Source organism: Cherax quadricarinatus, chromosome 75 (assembly GCF_038502225.1).
Source record: "Cherax quadricarinatus isolate ZL_2023a chromosome 75, ASM3850222v1, whole genome shotgun sequence".
Lineage (NCBI taxonomy): Eukaryota > Metazoa > Arthropoda > Malacostraca > Decapoda > Parastacidae > Cherax > Cherax quadricarinatus.
Genome location: NC_091366.1, coordinates 14445859 through 14468248, shown reverse-complemented (window position 1 = coordinate 14468248; position 22390 = coordinate 14445859).

The following is a 22390-nucleotide window of genomic DNA, read 5'->3' as shown; positions in this document are numbered from 1 at the left end:
GAAAGTGATCACAAATCACTCAGTTTTAATATATCATGGAATTCCCCTAATAATGGCAATCAAGTCTCCGTCCCTGACTTTCGCTTGGCTGATTTCATAGGACTGAAAAATTACTTAGGTGGGCTGAACTGGAATGACCTAACTAAGGGTCAGGTAGGTGGTGATGGTTGCCGATATGATGCTTTCCAGGGCATAGTTCTAGCTGCTCAGTCAAATTATGTTCCAAATAGGGAAATCAGATCAAACAAAAATGATCCTAAATGGATGAGCAATAGATTAAAATATCTGATTGGTCAAAAGAGAGGCATATATAGGCAAATCAAAAGAGGAGAGGGGCAATTAAGAAATCGATATATTCAGTTAAAGAGAGAAATAAAAAAGGGAATTAGAAAAGCAAAAAGAGATTATGAGGTTAAAGTTGCAAGAGAATCGAAGACTAACCCAAAAGGATTCTTTCAGGTATACAGAAGTAAGATCAGGGACAAGATAGGCCCACTCAAAAGTTCCTCGGGTCAGCTCACTGACAGTGATAAGGAAATGTGTAGAATTTTTAACACATACTTCCTCTCGGTTTTTACACAGGAGGATACCAGCGATATTCCAGTAATGATAAATTATGTAGAACAGGACGATAATAAACTGTGCACGATTAGGGTCACAAGTGACATGGTCCTTAGGCAAATAGATAAATTAAAACCTAACAAATCCCCAGGCCCTGATGAACTGTATGCAAGGGTTCTAAAGGAATGTAAAGAGGAGCTTAGCACACCTTTGGCTAATCTTTTCAACATATCACTACAAACTGGCATGGTGCCAGATAAGTGGAAAATGGCAAATGTGATACCTATTTTCAAAACAGGTGACAGGTCCTTAGCTTCGAACTATAGACCAATAAGCCTAACCTCCATAGTGGGAAAATTTATGGAATCAATAATTGCCGAGGCAGTTCGTAGCCACCTTGAAAAGCATAAATTAATCAACGAATCTCAGCATGGTTTTACAAAGGGGCGTTCCTGCCTTACGAATTTATTAACTTTTTTCACTAAGGTATTTGAGGAGGTAGATCATGGTAATGAATATGATATTGTGTATATGGACTTCAGTAAGGCTTTTGACAGGGTCCCACATCAGAGACTATTGAGGAAAATTAAAGCACATGGAATAGGAGAAATTTTTTCCTGGATAGAGGCATGGTTGACAAATAGGCAGCAGAGAGTTTGCATAAATGGGGAGAAATCAGAGTGGGGAAGCGTCACGAGCGGTGTTCCACAGGGGTCAGTGTTGGGCCCCCTGCTGTTCACAATCTACATAAACGACATAGATGAGGGCATAAAGAGCGACATCGGCAAGTTTGCCGATGACACCAAAATAGGCCGTCGAATTCATTCTGACGAGGACATTCGAGCACTCCAGGAAGATTTGAATAGACTGATGCAGTGGTCGGAGAAGTGGCAGATGCAGTTTAATATAGACAAATGCAAAGTTCTAAATGTTGGACAGGACAATAACCATGCCACATATAAACTAAATAATGTAGATCTTAATATTACGGATTGCGAAAAAGATTTAGGAGTTCTGGTTAGCAGTAATCTGAAACCAAGACAACAGTGCATAAGTGTTCGCAATAAAGCTAATAGAATCCTTGGCTTCATATCAAGAAGCATAAATAATAGGAGTCCTCAGGTTGTTCTTCAACTCTATACATCCTTGGTTAGGCCTCATTTAGATTATGCTGCACAGTTTTGGTCACCGTATTACAGAATGGATATAAATTCTCTGGAAAATGTACAAAGGAGGATGACAAAGTTGATCCCATGTATCAGAAACCTTCCCTATGAGGATAGACTAAGGGCCCTGAAACTGCACTCTCTAGAAAGACGTAGAATTAGGGGGGATATGATTGAGGTGTATAAATGGAAGACAGGAATAAATAAAGGGGATGTAAATAGTGTGCTGAAAATATCTAGCCTAGACAGGACTCGCAGCAATGGTTTTAAGTTGGAAAAATTCAGATTCAGGAAGGATATAGGAAAGTACTGGTTTGGTAATAGAGTTTTGGATGAGTGGAACAAACTCCCAAGTACCGTTATAGAGGCCAGAACGTTGTGTAGCTTTAAAAATAGGTTGGATAAATACATGAGTAGATGTGGGTGGGTGTGAGTTAGACCTGATAGCTTGTGCTACCAGGTCGGTTGCCGTGTTCCTCCCTTAAGTCAATGTGACCTGACCTGACTAGGTTGGGTGCAGGAGACTTGGACCTGCCTCGCATGGGCCAGTAGGCCTTCTGCAGTGTTCCTTCGTTCTTATGTTCTTATGTTCATCCTGTGAGCAGCTGGTATATTGTGCACCCCATGTTCATCCTGTGAGCAGCTGGTATATTGTGCACCCCATGCTCATCCTGTGAGCAGCTGGTATATTGTGCACCTCATGTTTACCTTGTGAGCAGATGTTATATTGTGCACCCCATGTTCATCCTGTGAGAAGCTGGTATATTGTGTACCCCATTATCATCCTGTGAGCAGCTGGTATACTATGCACCCCATTATCATGTGAACAGCTGGTATATTATGCACCCCATTATCATGTGAGCATCTGGTATATTATGCACCCCATTATCACGTGAACAGCTGGTATATTATGCACCCCATTATCATGTGAGAATCTGGTATATTTGCACCCCATTATCGTGTGAGCAGCTTGTATATTATGCACCCCATTATCATGTGAGCAACTGGTATATTATGTACCCCATTATCATGTGAGAATCTGGTATATTTGCACCCCATTATCATGTGAGCAACTGGTATATTATGTACCCCATTATCATGTGAGCATCTGGTATATTATGTACCCCATTATCATGTGAGCAGCTGGTATATTATGTACCCCATTATCATGTGAGCAGCTGGTATATTATGTACCCCATTATCATGTGAGCAGCTGGTATATTATGTACCCCATTATCATGTGAGCATCTGGTATATTATGTACCCCATTATCATGTGAGCAGCTGGTATATTATGTACCACACTATCATGTGAGCATCTGGTATATTATGTACCCCATTATCATGTGAGCAGCTGGTATATTATGTACCCCATTATCATGTGAGCAGCTGGTATATTATGTACCCCATTATCATGTGAGCAGCTGGTATATTATGTACCCCATTATCATGTGAGCAGCTGGTATATTATGTACCCCATTATCATGTGAGCAGCTGGTATATTATGTACCCCATTATCATGTGAGCAGCTGGTATATTATGTACCCCATTATCATGTGAGCAGCTGGTATATTATGTACCCCATTATCATGTGAGCAGCTGGTATATTATGTACCACACTATCATGTGAGCAGCTGGTATATTATGTACCACACTATCATCATGTGAGTGGCAGCTCAAAAGAGCATAATTACAGTCACACTGGAGACCCACTGTGACTCACTGGGCATATTTATATTTTAACAAATATTACAATCATTTCATACATTACAATTACGTCATGTAGCTAATCTACAAATAAAATATAGAGAAACAATCTCATGAATATATATATATATATATATATATATATATATATATATATATATATATATATATATATATATATATATATATATATATATATATATATATATATATATATATTTACTGCTGGTCATTATTTGATTAAAAACATCATCAAATGTCAGTTAACTCATCAAGTCGATGAAAAGTGTTTATATAATGTTAATATTTCAGATATTTCATCATTAACAATGACGTGGGTTGCTATTTCCTACAAGGTTTGTTTGGACGAGTTTCTACAAAACTAACTGATGTCTGAACACTCTAACATATAATGTTTGAGTATACGCAGTTTTAACTCAGTTCACACACTTTATATTTCATGTCAATGGCATCTCCATACTACCAGAGATAATTAATTGAACAGTGACATCATGTTTTAATCTAATAACCTTGTTATTTTCTCCTTAGATATATATTATTTGATATATTTCATTATGATATACAATTGATACGTTAGTTCCCATTTGTACTGTGAGTTTCTTAGTTTTTTCTAACATTTTTCTTTATTTAATACTAGGCCTTTACGAGAGGGAATCCACAAAAGCTTAAGTCTAATCCATTTATTAATAATTTATGTATATGCGTGTGTTACATTCAGACTTCAGGCTATTTAGAACAAGCAGTGAAGATAGGGAGTTAAATACAAGTAAAGTGTCTGTAGCGGAATTTCCACAAGCTTAAAGAACAATAAGGTTGACAAACAGTTCAATTTGTAAACCAGACCATCAGTCTGGTTTACAATATCAGTACTTCCCGCCCTCCCAGTTAAACCTTGCTTGGAGTCATCAGTGTAGTTGATCTGTCTGATAGTTTTCGTCCGCTGGTCGTATATTTGTTCAAGTTCAATGGTTTTAGAAATATGTCCCACGCTGAGGTCCAATGGTCGATATCCGGTACGGCTGGAAACATTTGGACGTGTTTCCTTAAGACACCTGCTGTCCAGTGTTCACCCATCAGTAAAATGGGTACCTGGGTGTTAGTGGACTGGTGTGGGTCGCATCCTGGAACAAAATTGACCTAATTTGCCTGAAATGCTCAGCATAACAAGCGGCTTTCTATACAGTAGCATGTCATTGATGTCAGCTATGGTCTGTATACCTTGTACATGTACTCGTAGAAATAAAGATTATTATTATTATTATTATTATTATTATTATTATTATTATTATTATTATTATTATTATTATTATTATATTAAGTGCTGTTATTTTCCAGGGTGGCGGGAAATGGTTTGTTTGTAGCATTAAACAAGCTTATGTAGTTTTTAATGTGTGTTGCTGTTATTTGAATCAGACTTCACTGGCTGATCATAAAACTTACGTTCTAATAATTCTCTAGAGACAACATTGTTTTGATCACCACGCAACAGTAGCTCCACTCCTATTATGACATTGATTTCAAGTATTCTAAGAATCAGCAACGCCAGCGATACCTTATTCTTTCTTCACATGAAGTTTTGTGGTTTCATATAAATTAATAAGAGTTTGCTAAATTTTTGCTTTAATACTGAGATTATGGAGCAAGACTGATGTAAAATTATAATTTATGTTACTGGCAGTTACAGCGCTTTATTTGGTATTTTTCAAGTCTTTCAGTGGTTTAACTCCTGCAGGACCAAAACTGGTGGATGATAATTTACTAGCGCTCTTATGTACGCTCATTACATCTAAGATTTGCACCATATCTGGCACTGTACTCTACCACTGTTCTGAGAGCTGTAAGTCTCTCTTTGCAGTGTTAATTTATTTTTTTATAGCTAATACTGCACATGGAAGAGTGATACGCAGATATTTACATGTAGGACACATAATCAATAGCCCTGCCAATAACCATTAATTTTGAGTAGTCTATTTTTATGGCTAAACACTTTGGTTTTGTCTACAGGCCAACACTGTAACTTCTTTTTCATATGATGAAGAATAATAACATTTCGTGACAAACTTTAATATTTACAAGAATATCAGTAGAGGTAATTGTGATATTACTGGGGATATGTGGCACTGGTTTTAGTCGGGAAGTGATTAATATACTGAACAATGTAGGACTTTATACACCACCTTTATGAATGCCAACTTGCACTTCTTTAGTTTCACCTTTGTAGCCCTCAAACAATGCAGCAGATTTTTGGTTAAAGACATAACCAATGATTCAATGTAATAGCAGGCTGCCAGTTTTAGCTAATTCACACAAAAATGGCTTCTCTATTTGCATCATCGAAAGCGTTTTTAATGTGGAGAAGTGTCGTGTAATTATGTCTTGTTTCCCCGTGTACAGTTAAAATTGTTGACACACAAGTTGGTGCATCCTGGTCATGGGTGAATCCATGTGTCCTTTGTTATACTCTTAACTATTCTTCTTCATAATCCCCGAGTTTGAATACAGGATACGTAAATTCCGGTTCAGTCGCTGGTTTTGGATACACGGTTTGGCTTCGAGGGGACACATTTGGCCAGTGTGCAATGTGGCCCAGAATAATTGAGGTATCAGAAGTGTATTCTCATAGACCCAGGCACGAGATACACAGGTGGCTCAAGGGTATAAAAGGAAACGCAGATACGCATTTACCCTCAGATACTACAATAAGTTAAATATCTTAGGACGTCAACTGCTCTGAGAAGATCACTCTGGTTCATAGACTTCCTTTATTGGAAGTCTCATCCCAGGAAAAAATGTGCAAGTAATCCCGTTGTGATGTATTACCGGATGCGGCTTCTTGAATACTGTTCCCCAGCCCGGTAGTATTAGTGGACTTAATACACAGTTTATACTTTGCATCAAAGTAACCAATAAATTAAGACACTAAATTCACCTTTTTTATATGTAATAAAATGATCTACTAATTATACATAAAGCGCCCCGCATCTCTCATATTTATTTCCGGAGAATACGAGTAGTGGTAACCTAAGGTGATAAGTGAAGTGGACACAAGGGATGGTAATTCCCAAGTAATAGCAACTTACACTATATTGAAACGAAACCTGTGAATGTGCCGTGGCTGATGAACCTTTGCTGGAACACATGACGATATCCTCAGTGCCCTACCGATGTCTGCCAGCTCAGGGTGACACATTGCACACTTTGTATGAACATCATTCTGAGTGATGGAATATGACAAGGAAACACTTTATGTTCCCACTGTGTAACAATAATCATATTGATAAATTAGACACATGTGCAACTCTTGGGTATCTTTATTGAGGAAACGTTTCGCCACACAGTGGCTTCATCAGTCCATACAAAGGAGAATCTTGAAGAACAGGAGGAGAATGAGGTAATCAGTCCCTCAACCTTGAGTCGATGTGGTCAGTCCATCAATCTTGAATAGAATACGGCATACGTGCTGAGAAGGAGCTTATAAACCGTTGGCAGGAGAGGTGCAGAAGTCATAGGTCGTGTAACATTTGTTCAATGTTGAAGTAACATAGGTGTTACACGACCTATGACTTCTGCACCTCTCCTGCCAACGGTTTATAAGCTCCTTCTCAGCACGTATGCCGTATTCTATTCAAGATTGATGGACTGACCACATCGACTCAAGGTTGAGGGACTGATTACCTCATTCTCCTCCTGTTCTTCAAGATTCTCCTTTGTATGGACTGATGAAGCCACTGTGTGACGAAACGTTTCCTCAATAAAGATACCCAAGAGTTGCACATGTGTCTAATTTATCAACATGTCGGTTCTCTGAACCATTCATCTACAAATAATCATATTGAATAGTGAACCTGGATGTTCAACCAGGAACAACAAGGTGACACTAATGAGTGCAAACAGGATCAAACTCTTTGTGATATTAGGTTTAAACACCCCTTCTCCATAACAACCCACACCACCACCCTCCTTCATATATACAACCACCACCCTCTTTCATACATACAACTATTTATATGCTGTGGTCAGGTGAGGCGAAGCAGGAGGAGGCCTCACCTGACTACAGTATATAAGCCATGTCTACGGCCCTATGCTGTACTTTATACAACTATTATCCTCTTTCATACATACAAATCCCACCCTCTTTCATGCATACAACCACCACCCTCTCATACATACAACCACATGATTCACCACCCTCACTCATATGACCCATCATTCACCGACATGACCTACTACCTCCATTCATATGACCAACATGTCCATCAGTTTGGTTGATCTGGTGCATAGTGAAGATACTTGTCCAATTTCCTCTGAATCCCTCTCATCTTTCCCTCATTTTCTACAACTCCCCTTTCAGCCTCTTCCCTCCCTCCCTTTACCTATTCGATACGGTAGTCAGAGGCGTCCCTAGAGTTGGTGTCACCCGGGGTGGCATCTTTGGTGTAACCCGGGGTGGTATATTTGGTGTCACCTGGGGTGGCATCTTTGGTGTAACCCGGGATGGCATATTTGGTGTCACCCAGGGTGGCATCTTTGGTGTCACCCGGGGTGGCATCTTTGGTGTAACCCGGAGTGGTATCTTTGGTGTCACCCAGGGTGGCATCTTTGGTGTCATCCGGGGTGGCATCTTTGGTGTAACCCGGGATGGCATCTTTGGTGTCACCCAGGGTGGCATCTTTGGTGTAACCCGGGGTGGCATCTTTGGTGTCACCCGGGGTGGCATTTTTGGTGTCACCCGGGGTGGCATCTTTGGTGCCACCCGGGGTGGCATCTTTGGTGCCACCTGGGGTGGTATCTTTGGTGTCACCACCATGACATCCAAGGGCGGGAGGATAGGGGTAGTAAACTCCAGTTAAATCACTGCTGCATGACCAGTGACTAATGTTTAGCAATGAGAACGTTTAAAGGTCATAAACCGAACTTTATTAATGATAAAATAAATAATCGTAGTAATATTGAGGAAACAAACTCAAATGCCACTTTGAGTACAGCAACAGATCCTACATTTATTCATCTTCAACAATGAAAAAAAAAAACTTGAAAAATAAAGAAAAACACTAGTTCCGATTTAACCTTGTTACAAAAAACGCGATTCTAAAAGCTTAGAGATCTCCAGTGAATACTAGCAAGGACTGCCCTTCTAGCATCCAGCCTGTTACTGGGTTTTCGTAACAATTAGTCAGTATCCTGGTCCATTTATCCATTAGAATTCAATAAGAATTATTAGTGCTTCAGGATTACAACTGATAGGCTACTAACTAGAGAAATTAAAATTTAATAAATTTATTAATTAAGTTGTCTAGGCGTATATCAAATTAAATTAATCACAGTAATCAAAATAATATTAATCACTTCTCTCGTGTACAGTATTATTGTGCTGATAGCACATATCACATTTATGTCTAAAGTACCGTCTGGTACATTAACAAGTAATATTACAAATATGTACAAGTAATTTTGTGTGTATGTGTGTAAGTGTTCTAAGTAGTTCGCTATGTCTCACAACTCGACTAGACTTAAATAAGTGACTGACAAAGTTCTCTCATAAACTAACTTCTTGACCAACTGGCAACCAGAACAGTCTGCTTGAACAATAAAAAGAATGCTAAGCCCAATAGCAACATAACAAGCGACTGCGACACAGAATCAGGAACAAGGAGATAATATAACGACACTAAGTAGGGACCATCAGCAGATCCTCCACAAAAGTCGCCAAGCTCCCATAATACTGAATCTAAGTTCAGCATAAGAAAATCACCGACTGTGACAGTACATAGATACCAATACAAATTAGGTCAGAAGCTACAGCTCAGGACCTGAGTTCCTCAGTGTGTCTAAGCGACACACAACCTCAGTACAACGTCGAAAATCACTAAATCTCGACAGTGTTCTGTGAACAGAGTTCTACAGAACATACAAGAATAACGAGACAAGAAACGATCTTCAAACAAGGGCCAATAAGGGAGATTTAGGCTCGTCTTGTCTAGAATACATCCAACCACCAAGAGAGTCTAGACCAGACTGAATACTTCAGGCGAGGTGAGAACACCCCCCCCCTATCACGTGATAGCTCCGTGGACGGTTGCTGCCCAGCAACAACGAGAAGCCGGCAGAGTAACGAGCCACGAGCGATAATTACAGTAGTTAGACAATCAAGACTTGAACTTTTTTTTTTTATATTTTATTTAAAACCAATACAGTTTAACATAAAAATAAAGAAACAGTATGGATCTCAATCAAATTAACTGACAAACAGATTGCACCTACATGCTCACAAGATATTGCTGCCCAACATACAATAAGAACTTACGGCAAGAACATAGCTAAAAAAAAAACTGTCACAGGGTCATGAATTGACATATATACACATTCATTGATGCAAAACCTTGCATATATATAAATTGTACATATAACATGACATCTGACAAAGGCTCAATACACTTGAACATAAAATATACAAAGAAGTTATATCAGTTAAATCCCATCCTTCGCATTAATCAAAAAAACAAAACCTAACATCATAATCTTACTAGAACGTCTACATACGTATCCTTAACAATACAGCTTTACATGTACCAACATACGAATAAACAGAAAAAGAATACAGCTTAGAACACAATAACTGAAGTGCAGTACTGTTACAATAAACCCATATACAAAATCTCAGACAAATGGACTACGTCACTAAACTGTCTAGATAAGTCTGTATACCATACAGACTAAAACTTAACATCAAGAACTTAGCAATGACACCAAACCGGTATCAGGGAACAGACCATAATTATAAACTTTAAAAAGAATCGAATCATACATATATAAAGTATTACATGACGTCTGACCTATGACAAAGGCTCAATACAATAGAAAGGGATACACACACACACACACACACACACACACACACACACACACACACACACACACAAAAAAAAAAAAAAAAAAAAAAAAAAAAAAAAAAAAACAGTATATAAGTATATCTCATCATGCAAAAACCCAGCACGTAACATAAATACAAACTAAAACACACTTCATGTCGCAAATAACTTATTACTCAGAATCGTGTCATACAAGACTGATACACATCAAAATTATACATAAAAAAATCTACTATATTATACCTACATACTGAAAAGTTTTATATCTAACATAACGAGACCATGAGCTCTACATCCACACTTGGATACCATAAAGTCTCAATGAAAACCAGGAAACCATTCCAAACCCACATTCACAACACACTCACGACGCCCCCCCCCCCAAAGGAGGCGAGCCGGCTGTGACCCCCTGACTCCCTCCAACCTATGAAAACCCCTTCACTCACTCATTATCAATCACAGATTTACGAGAATCCCTAACGTTAGCATTCTATACCCCTCTGAGAAAACCTGATCCCACCTCCTCCCATACAAATCTCTGTTACGACACATCGTACGATAGAACGTTACCGCCAGAACCTTCCTTCTCTCCTCACTATCCCCTCTCCCCCTCATCACCCACGACATACATATATAATCTACCATGATATAATCTAAAGCTCTTATGACACCCTCGTCTAACCCACCCATATTTAGACTTAAAGCACGCAAAACCGACACCCCACGGCTCCCCACCCTCTGTACCAACCTACTTAACCAGCACCTAACCTCTTCTAGCCCTTCACAAAAGTAAACTACATGGAACGCTATCTCATCCCCTCCACAGATACCACCCCTCCCCACCCTCTACAACCTGTCTGTTTCGTAGTATCTCACCAGACGGAAGGATCCCATGCAGAAAACGAAACATCACCTCACACGCCCGAGGGTTTAACTTCATGAGGAACAAACCCTCAACTGGGATAACGCACCTACCTACAAGTAACCTACACAAAACCATTATACGAACCTTTCTCAGTTCCCTAACCAACATCACGGCCCTCAAAACGATTTCGCATTCCCTCAACTCCATTCCTCGATACCACATACCCAGCCTGTCGTGCATCCTTCCCAACTGCCCTGTGTTCACACCCTCACACAACACTTCCCATTTAATAAACACACATTTAGCCCTCCGTCTCAAATCCATCAACCCCAACCCACCCTGACTTACAGGTAACATTACAACTTCCCTCCGTAACCAATCACAACGTGAACCCCACAAAAATTTGTACACCCGTCTTAGAATCCCCGCAATCACTGTCCCTGTAATTGGGAACACAGCTGCAACATGCCAAATCTTACTATACAATAAAATGTTTACGACTATCACTCGCTGTATAAGAGTTAGGTGCTGGGGTCTCAGAACACCTAGACGCCCCACGATCCTTTCCAATAACCTATCCAAGTTTTCCTCCCACGCCGCAATCATGTCATCCTTATAAATAATACCACAAATCTTTAAAGACACCGCCCATTCTTTAACAACATTACATCTCCCCCCACACCCCCCACCCAAGAACCCAACCCCATGCACCTTGACTTCGCACTATTTACCTGCATACCCGTGGCACTTCCAAATAATTGCACAACCTCGTCCAACACTCCCATTGACATCCCTTCATGAATGAGAACAGTGGTGTCGTCAACATATCCAATTAAACCCGGCCAGGCCCTCCCACCCCCCACACTTCCCTCACATGGCATACATAAGCTGCGGTCAACCATTCTATAAAAGGGGTCCTGGAAACACGCAAACAATATTTGGGACATGGGGCATCCCAGTCTAAGGCCTCTACCCATTGCAATATCCCTCCCCATACACCCATTAATCTGTATCCTCATTTTCGTCCCCTTGTATAACGTATTTACCCACTCGACTATTTCCTCCCCAAAACCCTGTCTCCTAAGTATAACCTGCAAAGCTCCCCTTTCCACTCTATCATATGCTCCCTGCCAATCTAGAGCCAACAAAGCCGCCCCTCCACCCCCACCCTTAGCTTCCACAAAACTTCTCAGTATCCCATGTCCTTCAATCATCGACCTTCCCGGCAACCCAAACTGAGATTTTGACACGACCCTTCCCACAACACATTTGAACCTATTACCTAAAATTTTTGCAAACACCTTATAGTCTGCACACATCAGTGATATGGCTCGGTAATCCCGAAGGGTGGGCTGCCCCTTGACCTTCGGGACCAACACTACAACTGCTGTTACCTGCTTCTCCCCCAACTTACCCTTCTCCTTCATATGATTAAATAACCTAACTATAAATCCCCTTATTAATGTCCAATGTTGTAAATAAAATTCTACCGGGAGACCATCAATACCCGGCACTTTCCCCTTCCTCATTCCCCTTAACGCATTCTCTATTTCCTCTGCCGTAATAGTCCCACCTAAAGCCTTTCTATCACTATTTCCTAAATTACACATCACATACGTACACACCTTGTCCAATGCCACGTCACCCACCCCCCCACTGGTCCAGTACTTCTCGTACCAAGCCTCCGCATACGCACACATCCCCTTCGTGGTTCGTATCTCCTGCCCTGCTCTATAATTCCCAACCATCTCCGTTACCTCTAAACATGGGATAGCTGTCACCGCCTGCCTTTGCTTTTGATGCCACAAAACACACACTGACGGCTTGTCGCCCCAAAGCACTTCCACCCCTGCCTGCACCCTTACAGCTTGAAACCTTTCATTTTGCAACACCCTCAACTTCCCCTTTATTTCAGCTATTTCATCCATATTTTAAATTATTAATACGTTTTTCTTCTCTCACATAAAACTTTCTAATCCTTTCCTTTGCAACACTATCCCACCATGTCACAATGTCATCCACTCCCTGTTCTTCCACACTAAGCTCCCTCCATAGGACTGAAAACCCCTCCTCATCACCTAACACACTTATATTTAATTTCCAATAACTTCTATATATGTCCGCGAGCGTCCCCCACCCAACCTCCACCACCACTGCCCTATGATCTGACATTGTAGCCTCAACAGTACTGAAAGATTTCACATCCACTCCCTGAGAAAGGTACACTCTATCTAGTCTCGCAGCACATCCACTCCTAACAAACGTATATTCAGTCTCCCACACCGACCCCCCAAAGGCATCACGTAACCTAACATCCCTTAATAAATCCCTAAGAGCCACAGACATATATCCCGCCCCTTTTGGGTCCACATCAGCCACCCTGATTACACTATTCCAGTCTCCACCAACTATTGCCACCTCTGGCAGTGCACTTAAGAAAAACACAAGATCCTCACACACAAAATCATTCTTTACCTTTATGTTATTTTCTGCCGGCGCATACACACTCACAAATGACACACGCTTACCCATCCACCACCCATCCACACGCAACACCCTCCCTCCCCCTCCTCCCTCACTTCTCTGCAAAACAAATGGGCTCGTCTCCCTTATTAAAATTCCCACACCACCTTTTAGACGGGGAGATGGCAGGGTAACTACTCGAAATCCTGCCACCTCCAACACCCTACCCTCTTTAAAATTGTGCTCCTGCAGGAACACAACATCCACTCTAGATTTATTCAGGAAATTACGAAACCAATCTCTCTTCATACCGCTACATAACCCATTAACATTTACAGACATACATCTAAGGCCTATTAAAGTTTCCACCCTTGCTTCCTCTCATCACTCTTTACAACTCCAGAGCTTGAATTTAAGTTTGACACCTTCAGAGTTCTCTCTTTCCCTCCCCCCTTCTTCCGGTGCCTCCTATCATGGCTACCACCACCTACACCACTACCTTTACACTTCACCTCAGTCTGTTTCCCAGGCCTTTGTGCAGGCATAAGGACGTCATCAGATGGTCAGATGTTGCCTCTCGATGAACCTCCACCTCTACCTGAGAATGGTTTAATGATTCAACGGACGACTCCAAACCACCATCACATCCCAAATTATCATGTCTCCGACTTTCTGGAAGCGACGACTCTCCAATGACACCACGCTCAGATGTAACGTCCCTCTCTGGTGGTGACAAAGTCTTCAACACCTCCACCTATTCCTCCTCAATCTCAAGAACCTTCTCCTGTAATTGCTGCTCCTCCTTATCCACAGGAGACGATACCTGATCAGGCAGCTCGGGGAGGGACTCCAACTCTCCGCCAGTCCTGTGTGCCCGATCCACTATCTCGCTCCACAAAACACCACGCCCTCCATCCGATGTTTGTTTCTCACCTGCCACCTTTGAAGCAGGGGCTGCGACGTCCACCACAGGTCCAGGCACACGTCTTCACTTGCCACAGGTCGCCGCTATGTGATCATACTCACCACATAGGCGGCATGTACGTCGTTGTCCTGGGTACATTACCATTACTTGTGTCCTGAAATCTTGTAGATACACATAGGACGGTATTGGGTGCCTCAAAGTCATTTTGAGGTTGAAAGAACTCTCTGGAAAACCAGCATAGGCACCTGCCGCCCACATACCATGTTGAGCATAATCCACCATCCCATACGTCTCAAAAACTTTCCTTATATCCGCCTCAAAGGGAATGTTGCGTAACTTGATCCACGTATAATGCAATGAAACATCTATCATTCTTACACTGACAGCTGGTGTGACGCTAAGACTTTCGTCCTGAAACCTGGTGACTAACGATTCATAAACCGTAGCTGATAGCAGTTTGACGAAAATTCTTTGGCCTCCATTTAATGCTACACCATGCAAGTCACTATCTTGTATGCCATATGTCTCCCGGATGATCTTTGGCAATAAGACTTGCGCAGAACTAGGCGTTATCGTTCCTTTAAGTAGCTCAATGCCTACAGTATTTATCCGGGGTCTCAGACTAACCGCAATCTTGACAATCACAGTGCACCTATGTTGTTAACAGAGGCGTGACAGCACCACTTCACATCGCTGCAGCCAGGTAACTGACAAGGGAGCTCGCCTACAAACAGCAGAGGGGTGCAGAGCACAACCGCACTCTACCGTGGTCAGGCAGCGAATGTGACTTGAACTATGAGCAAATAATATATGTGTTACATCCTACCTAACAACATAACTAAGTCAAACAATAATATAAAGCAATATATTCACGATTTAGCTATTATCGCAAATATAAGCAATATAAAATTATATGAAAAGGTAATATACATATAATATATATACATAATATACATTGTAACCCATTCAAGGGTTGCAACAAACCTTGAGTACATGTAACATCTCAAAGAATCTGATATTTCATTTCCTTGCCTTCAATCCTGCAAAATCATCTATCACATCGTCAAAATCAATGATTTTCCCTATATGAGCCTATTTGTACTCTGTAATCCTATAATAGGCTATATAGAAACGAAGGATTTTTCTCTTAGGTTGCTGCAGCATGCTTTTGGTCATTAGTGTTACCTTCTTTAGAGGTTCTATGGTGTCACCCCTTAAATGGTGTCACCCGGGGCGGCCCCCCCCCTTACGGTAGTTACACAGTCTGAACAAAAGAAACAGTTTTTGTTTCCACTGTGTAACTATCACATAGAATAGGGTAACAACACACTACTGATGTATCCAATTTTGTAAAAATAATCAAATTTCTCTTCTACCTTTCATTCTTTCTCCCTTTCCCTGCCAATCCTTTACATGATCTCTCTCTCCCTCCTCCTCCCTCTTTATCCCATTAACCATCATCTTCCTCCTTTGCTTCATCCTCCTCTCACCATTTTCCTACCCATCCCTCTCTCTCTCTCTCCCCTCTTCCCCTACCTCTGGCTACACCTTGCCAGATTACCCCCTCCACTGATACTCTTAAACCACACCCATAAAACCCCCTTAACCCCCCACCACCAACACAGTGGTTGGCAGCCAGCCATCATCCAGATCAAGCCTCCCTGCCCCTACCCCTCCCTCTTCCCCTCCTCCTCCTAACTCTCCTGCTCCTCCAACAAAAATAATAATGTTAGATAAAAGGACACAAGTGCAACTAATGTGACATTTGACCGTGGCAACGTTTCGCTCTCTAGGAGCTTTGTCAAGCCTTTACAAGCAATAATAATCACAATAACAACCATAACAACGTACCCGCTATCCATCTCAGCCCATTATCATCCAATACTACCGTCTTCCCCTCCTTGATACTGCTAAGGGGCTCTCGACCAAAGGCATTAGAGCTACGATTTAGCCTTCTTACTTCCCATTTCGTAATGCTTCCTCAAGAATGAAATAATTCTATCTCCTCCATATTTACACTAGCCAGAAAAAAACTATCTTCCTCGTGCCACTTGGATGACCTAGAATCCTGGATTATTCAACCTTCCCTGGTTGCTATATCATTGAGCTGACAATCGAATATAATCATTCAGGAAACATTCTGGTGAAAACCTGGTATGATACTCACAAACTGTATCATACCAAGTTAAAAACATCTGAGCAGACACTTAAGACATATTATGGTTATGTTCCGATCATGTGAGTGAAAAAGATCCGAGACCCATACGCATCCATAACAGAATTTCCTAAGTGTTTATCCAGGTGTTTTCAACCACAAGAGATTTTTACCTGATCGCCACCAGTTCATACCCTCCTATACTTCCCTTGAAGGTCACTTCAACCCTTCTCCCACGACACGAGGGTCACATGGTTCTTTAACACGTAAATAGCAGAAAGACAAAGATATTATACACTAATGCAGAGACTATTATAAATAAGCTATAAATTTCAAGAAAGACTACCAGAAGAACAAAGATATCCGCCTTGAGAGGCCAGGGGAGATACCAGAAAGGAGGGAAAGGGACAAGCATCTGGGGCTGGATGAAATTAACATAACAAAGGACGAAGTGAAGGGACAAATAAGAGAATTAGATGTAGGAAAAGCAGATGTACTTGATGGGATCTTAACGTGGGTCTTGAGACTAGGAGCAGAAGAGCTTAATGGGTCTTGAGACTAGAAGAAGAAGAGCTTAGTGGGTCTTGAGACTAGAAGCAGAAGAGCTTAGTGACTTTAGTGAAATGAGTGACAACTAGTCAAAATAAACGAGGCAACCACAGGATAGTTGGAAAACTGCAAATGTGATCATAATATACACAAAAAATAGACATGAAGCACTAAACCATAGATCAGGCGAACGTGTTAGAAATGGCAACAATGAGGAGGATACTGGAGCACCTAGAAAGTAACTGTTACATACGATGGATAACATTTACCCAGTTACAATGTACCGTCTTATGAATCACCTACAGTTATATAAAAGTCGCTGACACAAGCAAGAAAGACTGGGATACATTGGTTGCATCATCCTGTACTGTAAGAAGGTTTTCCAACCCGTACTACACTAGATGCCTGAGCTATATAATCTGTAAGAACAGGCGGGAGTAACAAGGTGCTCATGTGGATACAGGTATACCCAGACATGTGAATAAGATACAATAGGCGGTTTATTCACACATTTATCGGTATATTCTACCACTGATATACTGGAATACTCAAGACATAAAACGTTGAGGAGTGACGGTAAGAGACGGAGCATTAGAAGACAGCAGGAAAAAAGAAAACCAGAAACGAAATAAAATCAATTTGTTTTTTTAAACCGTTTATATAATATTGCTATCGATCCCTCATCACCCAGCATCTCAATAACATCAATTCTGTAAAACCATGTATTAAGTTCAGTAATTAATAAGGTAATAACGGACACATTACCTTCCTAGAAGTGATAATTCGTAAAGATGGCGAAACTTGATTTGAAAGTCTATCGCAAATTAACAAAGAAATGACCTTCTACATCATTATTCACAGTGCGACGACATAACTAAGCGTGGGATTATCACTGGACTCTTTTTAAGAGCATATAAAATCTCCGCTCCCGCGTCTCGAAGAAGAATGCAATTATACAAATCAAGTTTTCACTGAACTTCATTGACCACAATATTTCATCGTCGACCGCAAGTAGAAAGCTGAGAAAATATTACGTAACACTACACCCAGCAGGTACACTGTACTTCCCGTCAACAAAACCAGTAACAACCTTTCAAATACCTTAGCTAAAGCCAATATTAGGATCACTAACATTTCATCTAAAACTATAAAATAATTAGTCAAGACAAGGAACCAATGAACACAACTGCCGATGTCTATACCACATGCGGAGGTTGTGACAAAATTAATGTCGGTGAAACTTCCAGAGACCTACAGTAAATGCCAGAATCAAAGATCATACTGACGCATGCCAAAACAATGACAATAAGAATGCATGCACTCTACACACAAACACCATGAACCACCTTATGAACTTCCTATTATCAGAGAAACTGATCGACGCAGCAGCTTTTGTTTTGAATCCGCAGTAACATTCACAATCAACAACAATACTCAGAACTCAGGATCACTGACAGTCTCTGAAGTTTTAGCGAGGCTTAGTCTCACAATACCTGACACTACGATCGCTAACCTCACTTTCTCGGCTGGCTACTCACATGTGACTTCATGACCTCATTCTTTCACCTCAGGACCTCTCTCCAACCCCTATAAATACCAATGTCTTGTTCTTTGTGTGAATTAATAAAAGTCCCTGGTGGACGAAATGTTTTCACAATAAAATGCCATAACCCGCATTTTCTATTTTATTTACATACTGAGGGTATACTGTACTATTTTATTATACTGGCTACGCGCAACAAAGTTATATATTGCCCGCGAGAGAGATGATTATTGCTGAATGATATATTGGCTCATGATCTACTGCCCGTTAGCACACTGTTTAAGTGATGCTGCTACAAAACCAGCTAAGCATATACTAAGTGCTGACCAGGATACAAAATTCACTGAGGAAGAATGATTATTTAAGTCAGTTTCAAGGCTGCAATCAACAGTAACAGTAGATTTCATGTCGCAGATTAAAATGATGCATAAGCCATCTCAAGGGAATTTGGGCGATGCTATTTTAAATGTTCTTTGTAAAGCGCGTAGTGCTTGTAGTATACATAATTGCAAGTGGTCTTCAATAGTTACACAGAGATGTCTGCTAAGGAATCGGAATGGCTTCATAGAGCTTCAAACATGTGAGGTGTCAAGTTAACGTACAGTAATTTCAACCTGCCTGTTCCTGTACAAATGGACTAGCTCTGGACATCATCAAATAAAATCAAACTGCAACCGCTTGCCCACAAATTAGCAGACTTGAAAACCATTCAGTTAAAAGCTGAAGTCATTGCAAGTGGAATGGTTGTGAATGAAGGCATCATTACAGCGAAGCTACACTTACTCAAACAATGAATCATATGCAACCAAACATCTTACTGGTGAAGTTGAGTAAGCTGACCAGAAACTAGTAACACATGTTAAGTGGGCTATGGAGCAAGGTGCCCAATGCATTGTTATCCTGTCAAATAACACATGCTATAGTTCTCTTGCTGAGATATACAACCATCTTTAAAGCCGAAAGCTTAAGAGCTTTGGATTCGATTTGGTTATGACAATATATGATGAGTTATTCCATTACACAATCTGCTAATAAATCTTAGGCCAGCAGTCCGTACTGTTTTGTTGACGACTTTCATATTAACATATGATGCTATATTAGGCCAAAGTGAACTAAACATGCAGTACTAAAAGAAGAACATGTAAACTACTATATTGAATTTGAAGACATAAACACTCCAGGAGCACGATGTTCACGAAGCTGAAAAGTATCAAGTGAAACTTTGGTCATTAATTATAAAAGTAGGCACGTTGGAAGACTTACGAATTGTTTATTACAGAAAATTTAACGAATCTCTTGCAGATGTATCACCAACGTCGAGCTCAAGTGAAGGGCATATCTTAAGAGAATTCTTCTTCATCAGAAATGCAGTTACTCTCTTATGCAATAAGATCACAATAAATAGGTGATATCACAATATGCAAAACAACCACTGTGAAAAAAAATAGTGAACTTCCAAGCGCTTTCGTGATTTCTCACATTATTAAGTAACTCTAAAAATAATAAAACAGAAGGCATATAAGGACCTTCTGCTGATCATTTACTTTTAGTTCCTTGATAATGTGAGAAATCACATGTTCTACTATTTTTGCAGTTCCTTGATGAAGTAAGAAATCACGAAAGTATTTGGAAGCTTATTTTTTTTTCAGAGTGGTTGTTTTGCCTACTCTCTTAAATACCAACAAACCAAAACTACAAGACTATGGATTTGAAGAAGTGAATGGACTATTAGTCATTGACGTCACCCACGATGCTGCCCGACTTCATGACGTCACGATGTCTGCCTGACGTCACCTCGAGATGTCTGCTGACGTCACCTCGAGATGTCTGCTGACATCACCTCGAGATGTCTGCTGACGTCACCTCGAGATGTCTGCTGACGTCACCTCGATATGTCTGCTGACGTCAGTGCTGCTGACGTCATCACGCCTGACATCACATGATGTCACATCGAGTGTTTCTAGTAATTATTTCCATATTGTCGAGAAGATTGAGAGAAAATATATGTCGTGTGTTAATTAATTCCTCTCAGTCAGTGTTCTCACATTTTAGTATGTCTTAGTTTTATGCACAGAAAAGTATCATTTGCTAGTTTAAGCCATGTTGTACCGCGGTGTGTTTTTAAAGTTTCCGTGTGTCCAGTGAGGTCTGAGCCAGACCTGAGTAGCACCACTGTGCTAAGTCACCCGTGTGACCAGTGTGTTTGACAGCTATCAGACAGCCCCGAGTGACTGAGCCCTCTTGTACAGAAAGCTTTTATGCTCGTCGCTCGTGTTGTTCTGCAGAATCGTACCTGCTACGATTCCCATCGAGATTTGTTTCACTCCACCTCCAGACCTTCAGAGAGCAGTTATATGTAGAGAAACAAGTCTGGGGGCGCTTAGACTAACCTCTGCTATAACTCCAACTGTCGAGAGAATGAGACACTGTGTCAGCCTCGTGTCACAAGCTTCAGTGAGCAGCCTGCACAAAGATGATGTCACTTTGACTGCTAGCTCTCTCACTGCAGTCTGGTGTATGATGTTACGACTCCCAGATGTTTCGCCCAGTCGTCTCTGCCACGACTCACTCCACAACTCGCTCCACGCTCGCCGGCAGTGACAGCCCAGTGACAGTACCAGTCGAGAAGTGTCCTCCTGAGTCGCTTGCCAGAAGTCCTGCCCAGTTGCCGAGTTTTGTCGACGCCTCACTCGAGGGCACCAGCATGTCGTGCCCCAGGTTGAGTGAAACCTGCAGCGACTCCTACGATGACTGCTTCACCGTTCCAGAGGAGACCGTAACCTGTTACATCACAGCTCAGCCGCAGCGATGTCTCCCGTGTTGCAGTATCTGTCCAGACGCAGGAAGGCGTGCAGTGATGCCCTTCGACGCTCACTGCCTTTGACCACGATGTTTAGCACACCCACATGTTTTTTCTTCCCTCCCTGTAGGAAGTTTTTTTTCCATGTTCATATGTATATATATGTTTTTATTTTGTGTTCTGTGCCCTGTTCCTACGAGAGAGAGACCGAGTTTATTTTACCACCAGTATTGTCGCGTCGGGACGACGCGCGGTAGGTGGCCGAGCGTATGTAGACAGCCTGTACTGTCTGCACAGACAGCCCATGCTGTCTGCCAGCTTAGTTCATATTTTGCGCCACTCAGGTGCTGCCCTCTGTAGCCAGGCCTCTAGGTAGGCACGCCAGCCTGTCGGCCCATGCCTCGCTCTCACTCACACAGCGGCCTAGCAGCAAGACACAAGGCCTCCCAGCTCTCTCTCGTGGGATGGCCCTGCCCGGGCCATGGGCACAACACAAGCCTGTGTACCCACTACATTAACAATAAAGTAAGAAGCCTCCGAAGACGTATATCATTAACTCCCCGCTACCAGAATACCAAATGGAACCCATTATACTATTAGTAATGTATAAATGTATCGAAAAGATACCTGTGAATGTGTTGCTGTGTGTGGGTGTCGCACTTCCCAGAGCACGAAATGCAAAAATAAAATTTCAGATATTTTGTGCTCTGCATTTTGAAGTACGAAGGAAAATGTAAAAAATTGGTTTGAAATGTTATTGTGCTGAA